The sequence below is a fragment of the Rattus rattus genome, chromosome 7 (assembly GCF_011064425.1).
Source record: "Rattus rattus isolate New Zealand chromosome 7, Rrattus_CSIRO_v1, whole genome shotgun sequence".
Classification (NCBI taxonomy): domain Eukaryota; kingdom Metazoa; phylum Chordata; class Mammalia; order Rodentia; family Muridae; genus Rattus; species Rattus rattus.
The window spans coordinates 10,890,544-10,914,624 of NC_046160.1; the positions used below are offsets into that span (position 1 = coordinate 10,890,544).

Below are 24,081 nucleotides of genomic sequence, written 5' to 3' on the forward strand. Positions count from 1 at the left end.
TAACGATCACTGCAGGGCAGGATGGGTGGAAGGATTGCAGGAGCTCGAGATTGGGAAGAAGAGCTGCAAAATATCTTTTCCTGGGTAAGATGGCCTTTACAAAAAGAAATTTGACAGGTCTGTCTGGATGCTGGTATTAGATGTGTATAAGAACAGATCCATATCAATAGGTATGGATAGAGACGGGGCTCACACTGTGCCAGCCTTCACTGTTGGTCTATTTGCTAAGATAGATTTAGGAATAGGAATCATTGCCTTCAGCTATGGGCCCACATGTGTACCCACTGGACTCCAACGGACAGTTTCAAACATTTGGTAGCACAGAGGACCTTGATTAGATTAAATGGTCACAAAAGCAAACCAAGAGTCATGATTCTGGGACAGTGACAGGGAATGCTAGAAATGGAAGTGTGATAAGAGATAGGGGAAGATTCAGGAAGGGAAAAGTGATCAGAATGTATTACACATGGGTGAAAGAGGCAAATAATAAATGCAATCAACAACAAAGAACTGAAGAAGAAGGTTTTCTATAGCATGGTGGGGTTAATGCAGCCAGAAATAACGATGAAGCATCTTCTGCCACGAGGCTGGCAGGATATGCAAGGATGTAAATATAATGTATTATAAATATGAAAAATTGTGAAGAACAAAAATGGAGTCTTTGCAGCTGATGTTAAACAAGGATCTCGGGATGAGATTAAGCTAATCTATGTGGCATGTAACTTTAAAAATCTAACACAGAAAGAAGGGCTCAAGGAGACTGAATTCCCAAATCAAGGGATACTGGCAAGTTTGAAGACTTATAAAAGAAAGAAGATGTATAATATCTCTCATAGGCTGTGACAAAACACCTGGCAGAGACAATTCATAGGAGGAAAGATTTACTTTGACCAACATATTCAGAGCCATTGCAGATAAGTCGTAGATGGAGTGTCTACCTGCTGCTCCCTCCATCATGATTTTTCTTGTGATTAATAATTGGACGAAATGTAATTGACAGTCACAGTATAAAGCCCTAAGAGTAACATGGGGAATGAATGTGCAGACCAGACTATGGAATTGTTCCTTAGTATTTAATTACCAATCTAAACTATAGTGGCCTACCACTGTCTGCCAAACAACACCCTTTAGAGGTCTCATAGCTTCCCAAAACAGAGTCACCAACAGGAACAACCAATTAATTGACACTCAACCCCTGCACATCTAACCATTAGAGAAAAGACATCACATAAAATGGTCTAGCCCAGTGTTTCTCAACATTTCAAATGCTGCGACCCTTTGATATACTGTGGGGACCCCAAACTCTAAAATTATTTTTGTTGCTATTTCATAGCTGCAATTTTGGGACTATTGTGAATCACAACATAAATATTCCATATGCAGGATATTTGATATACGACCCCTGTTAAAGAATCTTTGACCCCCAAAGGGTCACCCCTAGAGGGAGCACTGTTCTATCTATGTTGCTGACCTCCATGAGATTAAAAGAAACATCTGTTTTAAATCAGTCTGAGTAGTAATCTATTAGAGTAGCATTTTTTGTTTCTGTCACCTCTGAGTTCATAATTTTCTTATGGACTTCATGCCCCTTAGTTATGAGTTGATATTAACAATTTTGTCCAAATGCTTTAAAGACACGTTTGTTTTTAAAGAAGATATGATATTCTAACAGGTGACGAGTCAGGATAGATCTCAGGATAGTCAGGATAGGCAAAGGATGGGCAAGTCATACAAGAAGCTACTTATTTCTCTAGTTTCGTCTTTGCATATCTTCCCCTCACCCCTTTCCAGTGCTGAGTAATTTGATGAAAATATAACGGACAGTCAGTGTACAGCACAAATGAAGTTCACTGGCTTCAGACTGGCCATTCTAACTGCATAGACATTCCCTGAGATGCCTTGGGTTTGGGAAAGGACAAGGATTTGAGTGGCTTCCTTACACAGTGTAGTAGTTTGATTTGTGAGCTAATTAGGATAAAGTTATTTCATTTAAAACAAAACAATTTGCATTTAACTATCACAGAAGCACAAGAGTATTACTTGTTTATATGAATTTTCTAGAAATTAGGCTGATTTCAGTTTTCTGCTCTATAATTCCTTTTGATAGTCTTTAGACCCAAGTACCAGATTTTATTGAAATGAATTTATGTTTTTTACATAACTTATAGGAACAAGAAAGACAGGTACACTGACCTTTTGTTTTAAGCATATCGTCCAGATTTTTCACAAACTCCTTGGATTCACTTATATATCAGAGGTTATTTGGCTGGTTCTGCCTCCTTAATATTTTCTGAAAACCGTGGCTTTCCTTCATTTGAACAAATTTGCATCTGACGCCTGGAGACTCTCTTAGATTGGAGAAGGGAAAGTTTTGGTGACACCTAGAATGTTCAGCCTCTGGAGTTCCATAGTTCCATAGTGTGACTCTGCTATAAAAGTCCACTTCTGGTTTATCTATCAAAAATCTGTCTACTGTGAGCTCTCTCAAAACAAGACCTTGATTTATCCATTAATATAACAGAGTGTGAATACACGCCATTCTGTTGCTCCAAATCTCTTTACTGTGACCCACTACTGTAACACATGACACATTCGTTCCTTCCATAAGGCTTACCAGTAAATCACATTTGGTTTTCTTTATCTAATTGCATAAGTATTAGATAATGACACATGACAAATATTAATAAGCACTCAATTCAATTTGTTACTTTCTGAATTAGGAAGTTTGAAGATAATAGTTTTTAGATTTATTTTGTTCCTGTTTTGTAAATCACCTCTCACTATTTGACCATTATTGTTAGTGAACAAAAGTCCTAAAAATGGGAAAGGGTAGAAGAATTGTTTTGATATCTTGCTTCAAATTCTGAAACATTGGTTAGAGAGTGAGGAAAAGTGTAATTTATCTATGGGTTAAAATGTATGAAAATAACTTTAAGTTTCAGATTTTAGAGGAAACAGTTGTTTCTTTAGTCAATATTTACATATGCCTTAAAAATCACAGATAATTCTAGTACAGATATGTTAATAAATATCCTCTTATGAAGATAGAAAAAGCACAAGTGAATAAAGTAGGATTTGTAAAACAGTGCTGTTATTATTATTATTATTATTATTATTATTATTATTATTATTATTATTAATGAAAAATGAAGTGTTGCAGTAACTAAAATTATCTGATCCTTAGTTTTCCAGATAGAGGCCATTCTATTGAAGAAATGACACTAGCCTGCACCTTTCAAGGTATGCAAATGCTGATGAAATTATACAGCTCAAAATGAGATTTATAAAACTGAACACTTTTAATTTACCTATTGAGAATTCTGTACAATATATTTTGTCACCTCTACCCGACATTCCCAGCAACTCCTAAGTTTTCCTCAGGACTTCATATTCTCTTCTTGCTTTTTCTACATAATCCATTGAGTCCATGTAGGTGCATGCTGTAGGCCTATCTACAGGGGCACAGGCAACCTACACATGGCCACACCCCTGAAGAAAACTGAAATGTCTCCTTCTTCTATTAGGCATTGAGTGCTAATAACTCTCAGCTCTAGGTTTCTGTATTCAGCACCACCCCCAACAATAAGAAGCTTCTATGAGAAGGGTTAAGGGAGATACAAAGCTACGAATATGAGGATAGCTCTTTAGAAGGCAGTGATGTACATGTACATGTAATAAAGCGATAGCTTGTATTCTCTTGGGCATATGACATTCCAAGCTATGTTTACAATTCCATCCTCTGGAGCAAGCCTGAAATGCAATCACAGAGCTGGTGGTTGTCCCTGAAATATTCACACCACTATTGCATCATTGGACATACCTAGCCAGGCAAGTTGTTTCTGTAGCTGGCAACGTCTACAGTTGAGTCAAACTGTTGATAACTATTTTTCTCCCAGCAAACTTCACAGCACCTTCTGGGACTATAAAAGTTATCCAGCATGAGGAAGCTTCCAGGTCCATACCAGCCTGATTTCTCTCTGCATAAAATACTAAATCACTAAGTATTGAAATAAACACCAGACAACTGTTGGTGAAATAATTGTGCATATGCTTGAGGAACTCATAATGATCAAAATCACGAAAGCTTCTAATGTCACATAGAAAATGCAATATTGTTCTTCAGATATTGAAGTCTATTTTACAAGAAATCAAGGGAAAAGATAAAGGTTTAATTATATAATCTCAAATTTTTTTTTAAAAAAGAAACACCTTTTTAATAGGGTCTCAAAACACATGCTTTCATTCTCCATGGCAATGGAATGAAAACAGCAGCCATCAGCAGAATTGGCCTCCTGTGGTGGTAGAGAGGTAGGAGACACTTTTCTTTCCCTTCAGAGTGGGACTCCCCTAAGAACTAATCCAGGGATTGTCATTTTTCAATACACCTTTGCTACACATACTTTAAAATTGGAGGGGGTGGTCTTGCTTCACTTAGCTCTGCCTTAAACATGTCTTTCCTTCAAAGCAACATCCTCTCCTTACCATCAACATACTACATGTACCTGATTGGTCCATGGCAAGGATTAAGTTTTACAAGCCTCTTTATTAGTCATTTTTTAATATTAGAAATGACCGTGCTTCATAAATGGCAATATTCTATCTGAACTGGCAATTTAACATTTGATGTATTAATGTAATGAGGCATTTATAAAAGCAAAATGATCTCAGATTTGGGGATAAAACCCTCATCAGTGATACTTGGGACATACTATTTTTAGTAGACTTTATTTTATATAATTAAAATGTACTTAAGCAAGTCAATTTGGACCTTAATGCAGTGTTTTAATACATAGAATATGCTATCTATTAAGTATGCTAAAATACTTTTCCTGAGGCTGATGGCAATTATAAATATATTTCCAACACCTTGAAAAGACTTAAAAATTATGAAATTTTCATCTCCTTAGGATTTCATGAAAATATAGTCATAAGGACTTTTATAACATGCTTTGGATTAGCTTCTAAAGGGAACAATTTACAATTTTATTAGTTCTTTGGATTTCACAGGACATTTTATATATTCCTTATAGTTTGAAATAATCTCTCAAATCGGAATATGATCAAGTCAAATAAGTTGTATACATTAAGAAATATACATATGCATGAATGGGTAAACTGAAAATACGTGGTCATCATTTCCAAATGACACATAAATAATAATTTATGCAAATGAAAATTATATTTGTACAGACTTTGTAAGACAGAAGGATAGAAATATAGCGTAAGTTAAGAAGGCTTAGGGAAGGGATATGGAGGATATTTTTACTGCTAGTCATCCTTTCTGTAAGTTTGATATAATTTTTTATTAAAGTTAACAGCAACAAAAGAACTGAAATGCAAGGAGATGTCTGTTTTAACCTTGACCTCTATAAGTGACCCTTGAACTTTATAAGTAATCTGAAGTGCAATTCAAACAAGTGACACACACTGAGGGTCATGGAGGACATCAGTGACAAAGCTAGGAAGGAAGCAAGAGTGTTGTGCTTTATGGGCCAGGAGTAAGAGCTAGGGCAGGTACAGAATGCAGGCTGAGATGGATTAAATTGTTCTGAGGTCATTTAGTCAGTAGTAAATCATGTATCTTTGTACGGTGCTTTGATTCCAAAGTCATTTTTCCTTCGGCCACTTGAAGGGTGGGTGCATACAGATACAACATAGGTGTCTCATTGAAATCAATGTAGAGTATTCAGTTAACATTTTTCTGAATTTGTGATTCTCCAAAACCTACAAACACACATGCATGCACACACATGCACACACACAGAACACAGTCTACTATGGTAAACTTCCTCAAGGCTTATTAGCAATAGAATTAAGATCAGATATTATGCCTTGGATTATGTTTGTCTCACTTGGGTGCTAGTGCTACTCTAATATAAATTCACAACTCATTGGCATTGAAAGAAAGTAACACAAATTAGAAGTCGAACCACCTAATTAAAGGCCTAATTTGTAATTTATTTGGGTTAATTCCTCTCCACTATTTAATTTTTTGGGCTTTTGTGGCTTTGCAGGACAACGCAAGCAGCAAGAACAAACCATTCTAATGTGGGAAGGATTTTCTCATTTTTCTTAATTTAAGGAGAATCATCTCAGGTAAGCCCATTTCATTTTGGAAAGTAATCACTGGGCAATCATGTTCCTAGAATTAAATCCAACCATATCTGAAATACATTTTTCTGTTGTAACATAATGTCCCATTTCATATTATTTTCAAGAATTTATTAATACTAATATACATTTTAACCCTATTGAGTTAACAAAAAAAATCCTAAGAATGACAAAGGTATGTTAGTTTTCTAAATGGAGCAAATTACAGATGCTCAATAAATGTTTATGAAGTTATAATCATTATTGTACACATATGCAGTAAGCATTTATGTACACACAATAAATTCCTGTATGAACAGGACTTTAAAGAATGAAGAGTACAGTAAAAATCCAATTAGTGCATTGTCCACCTCACCCTTTCTTTTAAAGGAAAGTATATTAGCACTGGAGTCTGGGCTGAAATAGAGGGAATTCTCTGTGGAATAGGTATGGACTCCACCAATCGAAAAAAAGATATTACAAACACAGCTATGCATCTACCTCTTGTGAACCCCCAGGACTTCTCACTGTAAAGGGTTGATAAGCCTCAGGCATTTTTACAAACTTTGTTATGTCAAAAGCATTCCAGAGGACTGTTTATATTATTATTATTATTATTATTATTATTATTATTATTATTATTATTATTATATCTTTTTTTTACAATCCAGTCATTATGCCCTTCCTGGTCTACCCTCTGACTGTTCCTCATCCCATTCCTCGTCCCCAGACTCCAAGAGAATGTACCCCCTAACCCTCACCTCACCAGGCTTTCCCCACTCCCTGGGGCCTTTTCCACAGTGGCTTTCCTTGTTTTTCAACAGACCATTAGAGTCAGTTGCTATAAAAATATTAAGGAATCCCAGCATGGGGTCCCTACCTGCCTTAGACCATTTATGTTCCCAGAATTTGCCTTAGGCAACACAATAGCTGGGCAGCTGCCTACCCTGTGTGCCGTTAGAATACATCTTTCTATCCATGACCCAAGTTATTACTTACTATGTTTCACCTGGGCTGCTCTTGACTCCCATTGGCCAGCCCACATGGCCACATTTTCTGTACTTCTACCCCATGGTGGCTTTTTCTCTCCCTCCTGTACTTTCTTCTTCTTCCATAGTGGATTCTCCTTTCCCTCCTGTGGTCTCTCCTCTGACTCAAGTCCTCAAAGACTCAGCTCCCAACTGTCTTTCTTCTTCCCTACTATTAGCTGCTGGCATCTTTATTCACTGATCAGAATTAACTTGGGACAGAGTCCCAGAGGCTACTTGCAGACTCCAGGTCTTGGGGGACAGAGCTTAGCATTACAATAGACAGTAAAGAAAAAATACCCAACAAGTTTCTCTTTTTAAGCCACCCTTTACCTTGGCTCCCATCTTCCTCCATATTTAATCCTCTTATTCTAGTTTCATAACATTTTTTTCTTCATAACACTGCATTCTATTTCCCAAGACTAGATTCAAATGATTGTATAAGTAAGGAATTGGATATTTTGTAAATAAAATGGGCATTTTAACATGGTTTAAGTGAAAGGAAACACTTCCCATTTAAAGCAAAGGAATTTAGATATGGGGAGTCCAGGACACGCAGGAGGACCCTGCAGTATCAAGAAGGATGCAGCTAAGTTCCTTCTACTCTGCCATGCTGAGACAGTGCACATTCAAGTCACACATCAGGTAGCATGGAGAGCTGCAGACAGCCTATCTATGTGCATCTGCACCAAAAGAAGGAGAAAGAACAGCAGAAGATAAAGAAGCTCTTCTAACTGGCCAATTCCTCCTCTCTTTTATCCAGAAGGTACCCAGAGCGTTCCCCATAGAGTTCTACAGCTGGAACTCTAATTCCTACTTTTAATGTCTATGTTATCCTCCCCCACCCCCCATCTCCCATTCACCCTTTCTCTCCCCTTTCTGAATAGATTCACCAGAATATTTTGCGTACTATTTTTTGATACTATTTTTTTCTTTCGTAAGCTTGTATTTTTATCAGAAACTAGGAAAAGAAATCTGTAAACTGAATTTCTCAGAGTCCATAAAACCTGCACATAATTATGCTTGTGAGGAAAGTTCATTCCCTCAAGGCTTCATCTCAGACTTCAGCGAGGAAAAGCACCTAGCCAAAATGCTCAAAAATCCTATTAAGCTTACAGGAGTCAGAATAGACTCTGTTCTCTGCAATTCATAACTTCAAGTAATGAACCCAAGATAGAGGAAAATATATGATGTAAGGGAATAAAATGATAAAAATTATGTTTATTACCAAATCTGATAAGAGTGAGACATCTCTAGTTTTATAATAAACACTTAATAGAAAAGTCTTAATTAATATGGTTTAAATATCTAAGTTATTTCTGAAAATGAAAAATACATTTTTTAATAAAAGCTAATGGATTCATGAGGGAAAATAATTTTCATGAAGAAATAGAAATCATCCGAGGTAATTGTGTAAATGAAGTAGAAAAATTTCCAACCATTGAATTTATAATATATGTCAATGATGTAATCTTAGAATTAGAAAGCATAGGTTCAACACATAACAGAAAAAACAATGTTTATTCTTTGGCTTAGATGCATTTAAGGAAGGTATTATTATATGAAACATAATATATTAAAATATAATATACCATTAGGAACAGTAAAGGGGTAGGAAGGGATTACATCTGTCTCAGATGCTGAACGCTAAAACATCCCCCTTTCCCTAGACTTAAGGAAAAAATCTAGGACAGTTGCTGAACTGTGTTTAAACAAACAATAGTAAATCTCAGCGGCAGGTTCACTACAACTTCGGAAGTCTAGGTTCCCGAATGAAAGACACACACATTGCCTTTACCTTTTAGTGTGCCTTAAACAGCACAACAGCTGGACTACTGCCTAATCTCCATGCAGTTAATCCCGAATTATTTCTTGCTAATGCTGTTCTATCTTGACTGATCTTGGACAACACTCTAGGCCACATTCTCTTGGCTCCTTTACATGGTGGCGATGCCCCTCTGTTCTCCACTATTCTTAGGCATGGCCCCTCTCGTCTCCTCCACACTCTCCAGGCGTGGCAGATCTTTCTCTTCTCTCTCCTCCTGGTCCCAAGGCTAGGAACCCTAAAATCCCTCCTTTGTCTGTCCTTCCCAACTATTGGGTGTTGGTATCTTTATTTACCAATCAGAACCAACTTGGGGAAGGTTCCCATGCATCTGTTTTAGTGCAAGCGTTTTGTTTTGTTTTGTTTTTTAACCACAATTAGCATTAGAATACAAGCAGCTACAGAACTTGTCACTTTTGCATCCATAGAGAACTGAGCTTATATAGTTACCAGGTAAGAAGATGCCTCAGGATCTGAAGAGTTTGCTCTAGAAGCTTGAGGACCTCAGTTTTGGTCTGCAGCAATCACATAAAAAGAGCTGCTGAATCTGAAACACTGAGTCTCATGCCTGGGCATCCTGAGAGACAGAGACATGGGAAAGAACACACACACACACACACACACACACACACACACACACACACACAGAGGGGGGTATGTGTGTCTGTTTCGTGTGACATGTGTGTCTGTATGTCTATTTGTGTGTTTCTTGTTTCTTCGGTGTGGGTGTGGGTGGGTGTGGGTGTCTTTGTGGAAATGATATTTACATCAAAGTCTGAATCCTTACAATGAAAATGTAGTTTCACATCAAAGAGTGTCAGACACCCACAACTTCTGATCAGTATGTGCACTGGGCATTCCTGTATCTGGGTATCTGGGGTATTTTTCCCTTCATAGATATTTGCACAAGTCACTCTCTCCTCGTTCCTGACTCTTCTGTGAAATATCACCCTGACAATTAGATGAAAACTGGTGATTGCCAAGCCAATTGGTTCTGCCCATTCAAGATTGTTCCTTAAGTGTTTGGCTCCTCCAAACACATCATGTAACTAAAGTATTGATTCTGGTTTGTTCTACTTATTTTCACTAGGAATGACCTTCTATCAGAATCATGTGCATTTATCATTTTTATTTGCTTACTTTTATGTATCACCAAATTTTGGTAAGCTATAGGCATTCAGTAAATATATCACTTAAATATGCCAGTGAAGTGTCTTTAAATATTACATATTTAATAATAAGAAAATAAGTTTATACATAAAAAATAATTTCTCTGTATAACTCTCCAGAATGTGTGTGTGGTGTGTGTGTGTATGTGTGTGTATCTTGATCATGTTCCTAGGAGGAAGCAGGGGGCTTTGTCATAAGCTTCTTTTGGAGAGATGTGAGCTTTTAAATGTACTAGTGGAGAACACACCATTTCTATTACTTTAATAATGAGTGTCTATTGACTTGGGTTTTAGCAGAACCCCAGTGCAAACAGGCCAAACATAAAAGAAACCAGGCTTCTAGGAGAAAAGAAGTGTGTAATTTGAACTGGTAGGATTGAAGATGCAATTGCCTCTCAGAGGAGAAAAGTATGTTTTGAATGGGATCAATATACAGAATTTTCTTTACAGTTCCAATACGGCTGTTAATGCAGCTCTATGCACAGAACTGAATTATAAGAACTTAGAAGTGCATGTGTGGGGTGGGGTGGGGGAGGGGATGAGGTGTGGCTGGGTGGGTATGTATACCTGTTCAGATATGCATGTGAACTTGTAAATATAGTTGACAGTGCCTGTGTGTACAGTGTGCCCGTGGATGCCAGAAGTTAACCTCCAGTTTAATTCTCAGGGACCGATCCCTCTAGTTATTTTTGAGGGAAAACATCTCACTGAGGTCTGGAGTAACCAATTAGTATATGCTGGCCAACTAGTGAGCTCCAGGCCTTTGTCTTCATTTCTTCAGTGCTGAAGATAAATGTGTATCATACCTTATCTGACTTCAAAAAAATTAAAAAGTGTGTGTGTGTGTGTGTGTGTGTGTGTGTATACATGTGCATGTTTGTGCTTTTGTGAATGCATGGAGGCCAAAGTTGACCTAAGTTTCTTTTTCTACTGCTCTCTCTATGTTTTTGGTGAATGAGAATCTTTCATTGCTACTGGACCTCACAGATTGTCTAGGCTGGTTGGTCAGTGAGTCTTCAGGACATCCTTGTGTCTGACCTCTTTGGCCTGAGGTAACTGATGTACTCTGTGTTTCCATGAATGTTGGAACTCGGAATGAGGTCTTCAGAGTTGTTACCGTATTTCTAGCTCCCAGTTATAATAATGTTTTGTTTACACATTGGTTTTATTGTAACAAAGCAGCTTGTACTCTTCAACATTTAAAATGAGCATCTATTCCCCTACAGTGAAAAAAACAAAATAAATAAATAAATAAATAAATAAATAAATAAATAATAAAAATAAAGTTACAATAGAGAATGCTAACTCCAAATAAAATCCTACAGGTTTTGCTGATTCTCCCACTGAGTGATAGGGCTCAAGTCATTGTTAGGAGAAAATTTTAGGTTAAAAGTATCACCCTAAACTGCAAGGATGTCTATTGAACATCACAATTAAACATGCTAAATGAGAAGCCATGTTGTCAAATGACCACTTAGCCTCCCCCCACAGGGATATCAAACCTACCCTTACTGACTGTACCCCCCCCCCTTTGCTTCTTTTTATTAAACAAAAGAAGGTAGACAGACCCATATTGGTAAATGCTGTATATATTTAGAGACTTGGTGTAATCTCTGAGTCCAATATATAGAGAAAGAAAAAAAGCTAGAACTCTATGCACTATGACACAGAGACCTAGCACCCTACAGCCTCTAGCAGAGCCAAGGAAACTAGACAGATTTTCTTTCTTCCCACGGAGCATGGTGATGGTTTTGAATCCACAGATTTGGAGACAGGAGGATAGAAATGAATTTAGAACAGAAATGGGAAGATGCTTCTCCTGTTGTAGTCTGCTCAAGATATTGCCCCCCAATTCCTTGAGAACTATGATGCTGAAAGAGCTTAGGGTGAAATCGCCCAAGAGAGAGGGCGAGGAAATGACTGCAACTTGGTTGCAGGGACTAGAGAAAATTAAAAAAGAAAAAGAAAACAAATAAGAAATTTGGAATCCATCGGTCTTCTGTGTAGTCATCCTCACCTTCATCCTCCTTTCCTTCCGCCCCTTCATCGACATCTTTACCTTTTTCATCTTCATCCGTATCCACTTCTTCATCAGTATCTTTCAACCCTTCCTCTTGTCGTTGTCTTCCTCATTGCTGTCTTCCTTGTCACTGTTGTCCTTGTCGTCACTGTAGTCATCGTCTTCTGCCTCTGGTACTGTGAGGGATTTGGCCAAATATCTCTCTGATGACCTCTCCTAACTCGTCAGCACCTGCATCAGAAGGCTCAGTAACTGAGGTACAGACGCTCTCTGCCTCTTCCTGCGGGCCTCATTCTGCTTTTGACTTGAGCATTCTGTCAAATCCTTTCCAGATTTCCATTTGATTTTGGTGGACTTTGAAGACAGGTCATCACTCTCATTCAGATGTAATTATTTGGAGAGAACTTCGTTTCCAAAGTAAGGATTTTCATCAAAAATATTCTGTAAACCTGATTTAAAGTCTTCAAAGTCTGTTAGTTCAGCTCAGAGCCTCCTCCTCCCCCTCCTCCTTCCCAAGCAGTGCAGACACTTGTGGATGGCTGACAAGTGTTATCTAAAAAATTTGGGGTTTGGGATCGCTTTTGATTTCTTCTGAAAAGATGGTTGGCAGACTTTCTTATGTTTTTGTTCTACTTTCAAACTTTCCTCACTGGCCTGTTCATTAAGTCTGTTTACTTCATTTTGTACTTTATCAGTATGTTCAGTTGCTTCTTGCTATTCTTTCTCTTCCTTCAGCAGGCCGGGACAGATCGAGTTGTCCTCCAGCTTCGGTTCAGCAGTCAATCTGGGTTCTGGGTCTGAGGCAGGATCACAGATTACTGTTTTGGATCAATGGTGCAAGGTGGATAGCCAGAGGGCGGAGGGCAGAGGCCCATGTTCTCAGCAGGAAGAAACTCACAGGAACTTAAGTTGTATTTTATTGTGTTCTTGCAATCAGTAGTAAAAAGTATGAAATACAGAAAGCAGGCTTTAATCCTGCCTAAGTCTCCCTGCGATGCCAGGCACTTAACTTGACTGCACTTATTACTATTTTAAGCCACCTGCAAAGGGGAGATGGAAATCATATCAGAGCAAAGAGCTGTCTGTGGCTGTTGCTTGAACATTTTTGGGTAAACAAAATGTACAAGAAGTCTGGCCCGGAGATAATATCTACAAGATTCTTGTTACATTTTCCCCCTTGGAGTATCTATCTAGGAGCAGCTATTTTGAAAGATAGTGAGAAGAAAATTAGCAAATGGATTAGGTAATTAAGCTTCTAGACTGATGGGAAATATATGACTTACTAAATCCCCTTAAACTTTTGTTGCCTTTTCTATCTTGTCCTTTAAGCTCTGGAGAATACAACAATATTTGGAAATGTGTATTTAATAACCAATTGTATTAGTGCTGGAGTATAATTAATATCAAAGTTCCTCTGGTGCCTAAATGACTTTCTTCCTAACCTTCTACATAATAAAATTCTTTAATATTTTGAGCATATATCCAAAATTTAACATTAGAAATTCTACTCTTGTAGTTTATATGGACATTTTAATATAAGTCAATTCAGATGAGATTTCTGGAAAACACTTCAAACGTTGATCCGTAGTAAAGAGCACACAGTTTCCTTCTAAATATCTGGTGCACTTTCCTATAAACTACTTAAATAAAATGCAGGGTCTCTTTCGTGATGCTGAATTAAGATAAAAATCTTGCTAGTACTGTTTTCTGCTGTCCTTAGTGGTCCTCACTGTTGTGATCGTGTGTCTTCACTCCTCAAAGAACCACAACTCAGAATTTGCCACAGTCTCCTGAAAATAACTTAGTTGGACTAATAGATTCTGAGTGTTCATATTTTATACAATTTGTTTTCTAATAATTTAAGAAATCAAAAATGTGCACACAAATTGCACATTACTATGGTGTCTGATTAAATACTTCAGTTTTTAAATTCAGTGTCTTACAACTCACAGGAGCGTTCCCATTCTACTCTGTACTATAGACATTATGAGCACGGAACTTTGACTTCTGCATATCGCTATGTAACCAGTGGGTATGATAGCTCTCCAGGCTCTTTTGGCATTTGTGGCATATACTAGGCATCCCATTCCTCTCTTACAAATGCTGGCTAATCTATTCTGATATGCTTGCTGGGTCTCTGCAGACACATTCTATTTCGCGTCTTTGAACCCTCGCCAGAAAAGAGAAAGTAAATGACATCTACTTTCTTGTCCCACGAGGATAGTGAGAGCTAATGAGTAGAACTTACAGAGGAAGATTTACTGCTTATCGTTCTGCTGGAGAATGAAACACTCACATAAACACAACTTATATTTTATGATATCTATCATCAAAATGATATAAAAAAACAGTGCTTTCTACTAACACATTCCTTACCTGATTCATAGCCAAGTTACCGGACACAATTAGAACTTAAAATTTTCTGTTACGATGATCCACAGCGAGCTGCAGCTCTCAACACTACAGCCTCACTTTGAGTCTATCCAGTTAGTTGCAGGAAGTATTAAGCCTTCATTATAACATGGGGATGAGTATCCAATATCTTATTTGAGGCTCAAATACAAAGCACTTTGTGTTTCACCTTTGATTTTGGCACAATTATTTAAATAGCAAGTTGAATCTAATGGTTTGAGCTGTTCATTAGATGCCTTACCAAAGCAAGAGTGTATCCATCAGTTTGCCATCCCTTTTTCTCTAGATGGCTCACTGTCCACCATCTTCCTTACCTCTTGCCTATCAATTAAAACATGTGAGACAGTTGCCTCAACCTATTGTCCTCTCTTCTTATCCTCACTCTCTAAGTCCGAAGGTGAAATATCCTTGTTTTTGCCATCTTTGTTATTAATTATTTTCTGGAAGGTCAACCGTACATATGGGATAAATCCAGATTTTTTTTTTTTACTTTTCATTTGTTTTACTCTACTTACCCTTCTTATGCCTTAGATGCATTTACAGTCTTGATTCTGGCTTGCTTTTTGAATAATGCTATCTATCTCCCATTATACTTCAAGTGTTTTTAATTTACTTGTGTCTCTCTACCCTGCTTTGTGTTTGTTTAACATCAGCCTTTTGAGCCATACCTTCAGAGAAGAATTGTGTTTCTATCTTGTAGAAGACACCGTCAGCTCTCTTTACAGCCACAATGCTTCATCTTAAATAGAAAATGTTCTCGTCACATCTGAATGTCATTAAATCCTCCTGCTTACCAAATATAGTAAATATAAGTTGAAAGGAAAGCATCCAGTAAATGAGCACAGTGGTATGTTTGCAATTAATTGATTTCACACACACACACACACACACACACACACACACACACACTTTTAGAGTAGATCAACACTTTTTCTAGCTCCCCAGTCTTTATTTTTTTCTAGTCCTATGAATTGCTTCTTCCAACATTTCAAACTTTTTGCCACTGTCACAATAAACCAGAGGTGTACATTTCAACCTGTCTATATTTGTAGATAGTACTTAAGTACATTTTTTGTGTAGCTAGGTGGGATCCTGACTCAGGGTTCCAATAGCTGGCCACAGTGTCTTCTGGATCAGTTGCTGATTGAATAATGGCAAACATACCTGTGTCTACTGCAAGACACTGTCACCCCTGCCCTTTGCTCTCTGCTGTCCTCCAGTGTTCAGGGTTGTGCTCCCTTACTTGGAGTATATTAAGAGAGTAAAGTCTAGTTGTCACTAGTAGCTGGGCTGCCTGATCAATATCATAGAAGGAGCAAGTGTGGCCCTTCACTAAAAGACAACTTTAGATTGTGAGCTTTGGTCCCTATTACTCTTCCTTCCACATCATTAAAGAAAGCTGCACAGAAGCCACAGTCTCTATGTCACCCTTTGATCTCATAAAAGGAAGGCTTCCCTATGCTTGGTAACTGATTTGTAGTATCGAAATGATACCTGTGAGCAAAGTACCATTTAATATGTTTGCCCATTCATGTTCTCCACAAGGGTAGGAATAGAAATCTTCACAGATCAAAATGACCGACTAGGGATGCAAATTTCTGAAGTCAGTTCTCTCACAGGAGTGAGCAGAATGGCTTCTAAGTTCATCAAACTGCTGTTGTGCTTTTTAAATGCTTAGCTATTAGGAGAAAGATCTTTACTGTGTGAACTGTTTTGTATAGACCTTGTCTGTGAAAAAAGATTCTAGTGGAGTATTGTAGGCTTAGATTTTTCAAATCTCACTTTAATACAGGTTCTCAAATACTTCAACCCTCCTAGCCCACTGACCAAAGGTAGAGGAGAAAAGATTGAAGATAAGACAAGGGGATGTGGACCTGTTTAGACGTAGTTCTTCAGAGGAGATTCCAATCTACACTGTCAACATACCAACACTCCAGTTTAGTAGTGTCAGGATACCAACCGTCTAGTTGAAAAGTATCATCAAACGTGGATCAGCTGCTGTGACCCAACCCAGCAGAAACAGCCATGCCTCTCTTCACAACGTGAAGATCGGTGAAGACGCAAGACCAGTGAAGCATTTGTCTAGCAATGCAAGTGCACGTCACTCTGTGAGGACCTACTAATACTCTCTCCAAATATCATGTGCCTTCTCACAGGTCTGCTTCAGCAAAACAACACATGAATCTGATTCAGGAAAGCATCATATGACAACCAGAAATTTCCACATCAGAATACTCCTACTGTACTCTATTAGAGTGACACTTCTATTGTCTTAAATTTATTACCTTCATTAATATTATATTATTGTGATTGCTCCAATTTTACGATAAACTGACTATAGGGTACATTGATAACCCTCCTGACTGTTTTTTTGGTTCAAGATGATTTGATTCATATAAACAATTTGTCGATTTCTAACCAAATATCAGCTCTGATTTTCGTTTAGCTTGCACCAACTCCATAGATAAATTTATAGAACATGGGTGCCTTTTTAATATTGAGCATTTTTATCCATGGACATGGTATGTGTCTTCATACACTTCTACATTTAGCTTTACTTCTTATCAAATTATAGTTTAAAGTGTTTGCCCTTTGCAAATCTTATGTTAAGATTCAATTAGAAAATATTTCAATATCTGACAGTGTATTTCAAGTCAGTCTACATAATAATTTGTATATTTTGTATATTCCTGAAGTATTTTAAAATCAGCAATTTGAAAATAACTCTTAGGTTTGTGCAGTGGCAGTATCATAGCCAATGAGGTTTATCCGAGGCGCGATTATTGCTAATCGAAAACTCTTAAATATTTTTTCTTTTTTTTTTTTTCTTTTTTTTTTTTCTCGGAGCTGGGGACTGAACCCAGGGCCTTGCGCTTGCTAGGCAAGTGCTCTACCGCTGAGCTAAATCCCCAACCCCTTAAATTTTTTCTTAAATATACTTATTTAGGGGCTTGTTTACAATATTGTATTATTGGAACATAAGGACAATTTTACTTATCATTTCATGGTCTACAGCCTTTATTTTACTTTACAAATATAACTTTACAAACTTTGACCTTCATGCCGCAAATATGCAGAAGAAACAAAGGCTGAATATCCAACTTGTTTTTCTTATGTTGAAGCATTTCCACATTTAGTCTGAAAATAGATGCGTATTTTTGTAGAGGTCTTATCAATATGGTGAAATTTCCTTCTCCTCCAATCTTGATTATTTTATTTAGAGAATAGATGTTGTTTTGGTGAATGATGTTGGGGTTAGGGTTAGGGTTAGGTTAGGGTTGGGGTTAGGGTTAGGGGTAGGGTTAGGGTTAGGGTTAGGGTTAGGGTTAGGGTTAGGGTTAGGGTTAGGGTTGGGGTTGGGGTTAGGGTTAGAACCAAACAACCATGTCACACAGGAAAGGGGAATTTAATGCATGGAGAAATCTGCTTTGCATTGTCAATAGGAAAATAAACAAAAATTGATACCGCCAGGGGTCATCTGATGTGTTGAATAGATTCTGCTCACTTCCACTTATCTCAAATAAACTTATAGTTATTTCTTGGAGGAGATATTCTCATGAAAATCCATATTAGACATTGGTAATATAATCTTAATTTTTTAATTTACCAATGTATTTACCACATATCCACTTTAATTGGTATTGGAAAGAAAAGATAAAAAATAAATAAATCAAACTTTCTTAAGTAATCTAGTCACAAATGGTCGGCCCTAAACACATGTCCCTAGAGCATTGCTAATCACATATACTGAACATATTTTAAAGAAGAAGAGGTCATAAATTCCAGATAAAGCCACGGGGCAAAGGAAGAGTTGAAAGGTAGAAAGGAGAATAAAAGGAAATGACATAAAAACAGTACCAATGTATGGAATTCTAAAAAATTAAAAAAAAGCTAAATGAAATGTTTTACAAAACAACAGGAACTTTAAGCTGTATTTTGAAGACAAATGAGGAAGAATGTGGGTGTTTGTGTGCGAGTGTGAATGGTTCAAAATAGACTGACTAGACAACAAACCCCCATGGGAGGTGTTACTTAGAAAATAAGTGTGCCACTCTCACAGAAAATGACTTTAACTGAAATATGAAACATGAAATATGCAGTTAAGCAAAGGATGTGTTTTAAGTCACTAGAAGAAAATAATGAGCCAGAATTGATGTGATTTTCATAAAATATGAATGAACAATCAATGAGAAGAGGATTTTGTGAGGTTGCTGGTGGATTTCCCAGGTCTGCAGAAGCCTGGCCACATGGTAGATGATATTTAAAAGCAGTTAAATTCCCTGATGTCCTCATTCACATAATAAATGATATTATTGTATCAGTGAGCGTTCTATAGCAAGGATATTCTTTGTGTTAACTGACCTTTGAAGGAGCAGGAACACTGTGAGTCATTACTCAGATATAAGATACACACTTCTCCCAGTTTCTTGAATTATTAAACTGATTGCAGCATGAATAAATCTTCAATTTTCTTCTTTCTTGCTATCATGACAAAACAATTTATCTGGATTCAGGGTAATAGTAACTGATTATATGTATTATTTTCCCACTGCAGGAGTTAAGAATGTCTGCCATGTGTAGCCTTTAGTTTACAATATATGTATTAATCTATTTACATAAAAATATACAAATCTTTCACCTATTCATTAATTCAAGTATAGAATCAACATGCAATCGTCCTTGTTTCTGAAAGATCTTGGAGCATGAGAATTTCCAAACAACAAGCTTGAAAACACAAATTCTTAATGTCTGACAATGATAAAACAAAGATGGCGTTAATGCTTAAAACCTGAGACGTGAATTTGCCACCATTAGATGTGGAAAGAAATTGGTCTCTAATGTGTGTGTTATTCATAGAATAAACAAAAAGTGCTTATACAGACATGGGAACCACAGAAAGTGTAGAATGGTTTGGGGTAGAGGAAGGGTTAAGCTGTTTTCAGAGTTTTCAGATAGCCAAGTTATTTGGTGTCTAACTGGAAATTTTCCCTGGCATTTCCCTCTCTGCTCTTTCTGTTTTATTAGTAGCTGCCCTTTGATGATTTTTGTCGATATTATTAATCATTACCATCAGCCTGTACTAATATAGAGTAGACCTCTGACTTAAGAAAATGTCAAAATAGAATGTAAATTGGCAGCATTATATAAGAAAATACAGACTTGTTTGGTATGCACGTGTGTGTGTGTGTGTGTGTGTGTGTGTGTGAGAGAGAGAGAGAGAGAGAGAGAGAGAGAGAGAGAGAGAGAGAGATCTATGTGCAAAAAATTAGTTACTAAAAAAGTGGTCAACAAATATCACAGAAATACCCATGGAATTGGAGATGGCTTGGCAGTTAAGAGCATTCACTACTCTGCCTTCTGAGTTTCCATGCACGTGCACATACACACACACACACACACACACACACACACACACACACACACACACACAGAGAGAGAGAGAGAGAGAGAGAGAGAGAGAGAGAGAGAGAGAGGGAGAGCGCTAAACCTCTTAGAAAATAAGTAAGACAGAGGACAGACTATTCAAGATTCCATGGGCTAGGAAAAGTTTTCATGACTTTTCTCATATTTATATCTAACACTGAGAATGGTGTTACTTAATTCCTGTCACAGGAGTCTTTATTTTGTCTCACATTGTAAGCCATTTTAGCAGAAGTCCTATCAGGAGGAGTTTAACACAGTAGTCAGATTTCATCTACGTTCACATGAAGTGTGACCCAGCAGTCAACCCTCAGGCCCTCCCCTTGAGCTTTATTCCATTGAGGTCCTACCTCAAGGTTCTTGCAAGCTGGGACCCAAGTATATTAACACATGAGCCTATAGGGAATTTCATCTTCAAACCACAGAGTAGTGATTCTGATCATGTGATAGGGAAATCTGAGAAAAATTGAATCTTATACAACTTTTGGTTTTATAAAAATAAAGTAAAACAAAACAAAAAGCATTCAGGAAAATAGATTTTAAATGTTCACATAACATATTTTCAAACAATTAGGACTAAGACGTCACAGAAACAACATACTACTCCAGTGAAGCTTGAAAACATCTAAGTAAATGTCTGTGTGATAAATCTTCGAAAATCTGTTTCCGTTTTGATTGAAAGGTATGTTATGCTGAACTGCATTTTTCTCAAACCTCAGAAATATGACAATCTGTCAGAACACTAACTTTAAAAGCAAATAAAAGGAGCAGGGGTTTGGTGACACATGCCTTTTAACCCTAGCGCTTGGGAGGCAAAAGCAGGTGGATCTGCGTGAGCTTGGAGGGGACCTGCTCTGTACACACAGTGAGGGCTATGTCAGCCAGGGCTACCTACGTAACTGGGACAAAGGAAGCAGTGATAAAATCTGGGGACATCGTTGGAACAGTTCCATATAATGTAAGCAATTGTGGAAAATCAGACCACTGATGCCCCATGCATATGGTTTCATTACACACTTAGAGAAGGGAGCTCATCATTATGTCAGTAAGTATGGAAGTCTAAAGTAATACACAGTATGTCAATATTGGGAATATCAATTAAATACCACTGGGAAAAAATCACTGTATTAAATTAATAGATAGGTAATATATTGATATGTGTGTAGATTTATATAATTTATAGCTAAGATACTAATTTAAATAAAATCCTGAAAAATAGTTACACTTTTAATTGCTATTTTGTTAAAATTTTGGGCTCTGACTTATCTGGGAGATTTTTAACACAATATTTTTGGCTTGGCTTTTCTTTATTTCTTTCTCTTTCTGTCATTAAAAATTGAGAGGCATTGACTTTTAATGGATGGGTTGGAATTAGGCTGAGACTTGAGGCTGGAACACAGCTACACGGAGCTTGAGTTCAGAGCCTTGACATGATGGTCCCTAACCAATGGTGTAATAATTATCGTTCAAGAAATCCATGATTCAGAAAAAGCTAGCTGTAGTAAACATGGAACGTCGTCAAAACAAAATTGCTTATTAATAGTTTAATAAGCTTACTCAACTCATCTATGTACAACTCAGGAAAAGTGTTCCTAAAGATGGCCTTTGTCAGCATCACAGCAAGCTATCACATATTTTTTAATTTTTATGATAAAGTTAGCCATTTTCTGAGGAGTTGATTTACTTAAACTTTGGGAATGTTCAGGACGGAACATGCTTTAAATAGCAACCACACGTCACATATGTCACTCGTCCCGTTTGCTGTTCAATACTTGCAACTTATCAGAGTTTGCATCTGGAACTTCACTGCCTTGGCTCCCAACGGCTACGTCAATCGGCTTGAAGCTGGGCATAGTGAGCTTTTAAATATCTGTTTAAAGATTTCCCCAAACCTCTATGAATGGTATTGAAAGTAAAAATAAAGTCTTCTACATAAGATTTACGAAATATTTGCATTGCTGTCTCTTAGAGACTTGCAGCCTTGGGAGCTGAGGTTCAGTTAATTAAGAGGAACTGACTACAAGGTGCCCTGGTGCGCGTTTGAACCATAACCCAGCTTCCTCACGGGCAGAGAGACCACAGTCAGGGAAAAGAGGCAAAGAACTACCAGGTAGGGACAGGATGGCCACCCCTCTCACAGATGAACTTCCTCCTGAGTGTATTTGCTACTTCATGACCATAGATGCCCTACAATTATTCTGAATCTCCACCACAGAGATTAAAATGTCACAATGTCTAAGCGACACGGCACTACAGACAGATGTCTGGATAACATTTCATTAGGTACAAATGCTGGATTCAAACAATGTGAATTGAACTCCTGGGCATATGGAATGAACAAACACTCCTTGTGTGAGTGCGTGTGAACATGAGGTGTACATACATGTATGTAATGGTCAGAAGACAACCGTAGGTCAGCTCTGGGAACTCTGTATCTTCTTCTCCTCTCCCTCCTCCCCCCTCCTCCCTCTCCTCCGTTCCACCCCCCCCCCCTCCTCCTCCTCCTCCTCCTCCTTCTCTCTTCCTCCTCTTCCTCTCCTTTTCCTCCTCCTCCTCCTCCTCCCCCCCTCCTCCTTCCTCCTCCTCCTCCCCCTCCTCCTTCTCCTCCTCCTTTTGCTCTTTTCTATTACAAGTGCTTGCCTTATGCAGATGGTTTTTTGCACGGGGTCCCAGAAACTTGATCTCAGGTCCTCACAGCTGAAGAAGCACCTTTACCATTTAGCTATGTCCATCTCTCCAAACACGCCTATAAAACTTAAATTTTCTCATTTATCAAATAGAAATCAAACAGTATCTTTCACAATAATGATGACTGTGGTTAAAACTCAACTTGATTGCTGTGTGCCTTACAGGCTCCTAAAATGTGTTCACATACCAACTTCCGTGTTTTCATTCCAACACATTCTCTCTTCCAGCTCGAACCCTCTCTTACCGCACAGGCTGAACAAGAGAAAAAATTCTCTCTCCTCTACCATAGACTTTACCAACTCCCAACACCTGCTGAGCCCCAGAACTGGAAGATTCGATTTGACTTGCTTATTGATGATAATTTGTGAGTTAAAAAAAAAATCCAGCTATACACTACAGACTACTGCTTAGTTCTCAACTGTAATTGCACATAATTTCTCTGGGGAGAAAGCATGCTAAACATCAGAAGATCCAACTGTGTTCATTTTTAAATCGCTGTACTTTCTTTTCAGAAGGCACCAACATTATTTTCCCCAGCATTCTTTTCGGCTGTTCACATTTTTGTTGTTGTTGTTTAAATTCTAAGCCTTTTGGGTCACCTTGAAAAGTGCTCACCAGCAGAGACTTTTTTTTTTTACCCCTAGAAGAAATTTATCCCACAGAGACAGCAAAATGCTACTCTCCCCAAAGCCAACTTCTTTAAACAAGCTAAAACAAAGCAATCTTCGTAATTTCTTTCTGACTGTGACTGATGGACTCCGTCTCCAGACGCCAAGCTGCGTCTCCTCTTCGGTTTCGTCCTCTTTTTACTACACTGTGCAATTCACCGCATTGACTAGCGTGAAAGAAGGGCAAGTCATGTTTTTCCTAAGAGAATTTACAAGAAGACGGGAAACTAGAGATAAAAGAATAGTGCTTGGCTCATCGTCCTAGACTGGGAACCATTTATTGAATATACGTAGGCAGACCACTCAGCAATTAGAACACCTAGAAAATGGTGGCTACAGATGACACAGAAAAAGGAGAAACGTTTTTAAGGTCTTGCAAATTTATGCAAACAGATGATGGACACACCCTCCTACTCCTGTTTACAGTTCTTCCTCTCTGCCTTTTCTTCCTCCTTGGCTCTCTTTTCAGCAGAGTAGAGGGAGGGATTTTTCAGTGATTGACAGAGAATAGGCGGGGCTGCCAGTATACCCAGCCCCATCTTCCCTCTCTCTTATGTTTTCTACTCTTGCGTGTCCATCTTCAGTTCAAACCGCCACTGAGTCAAATGATGCTTGCAAGGAAAGGTTTAATGACACACGTTTAAATTAAACATTGCATGTAACTTAGGGAGATGGCCAGAGTAGTTAGCAAGGCACAAATCTCTGAATCAGCAATGCTACCCTGAGATTTGAGGGGCAATACCAAATACTTTAATCTAAA

General features: G+C 37.9%; 2 pseudogenes; one reads left to right on the forward strand and one right to left on the reverse strand.

The window, feature by feature from the left end:
* Positions 1–12,052: 12,052 nt before the first annotated feature.
* LOC116905600 lies at positions 12,053–23,860 on the reverse strand (annotated as a pseudogene).
* LOC116906517 lies at positions 17,274–17,488 on the forward strand (annotated as a pseudogene).
* Positions 23,861–24,081: the final 221 nt, after the last annotated feature.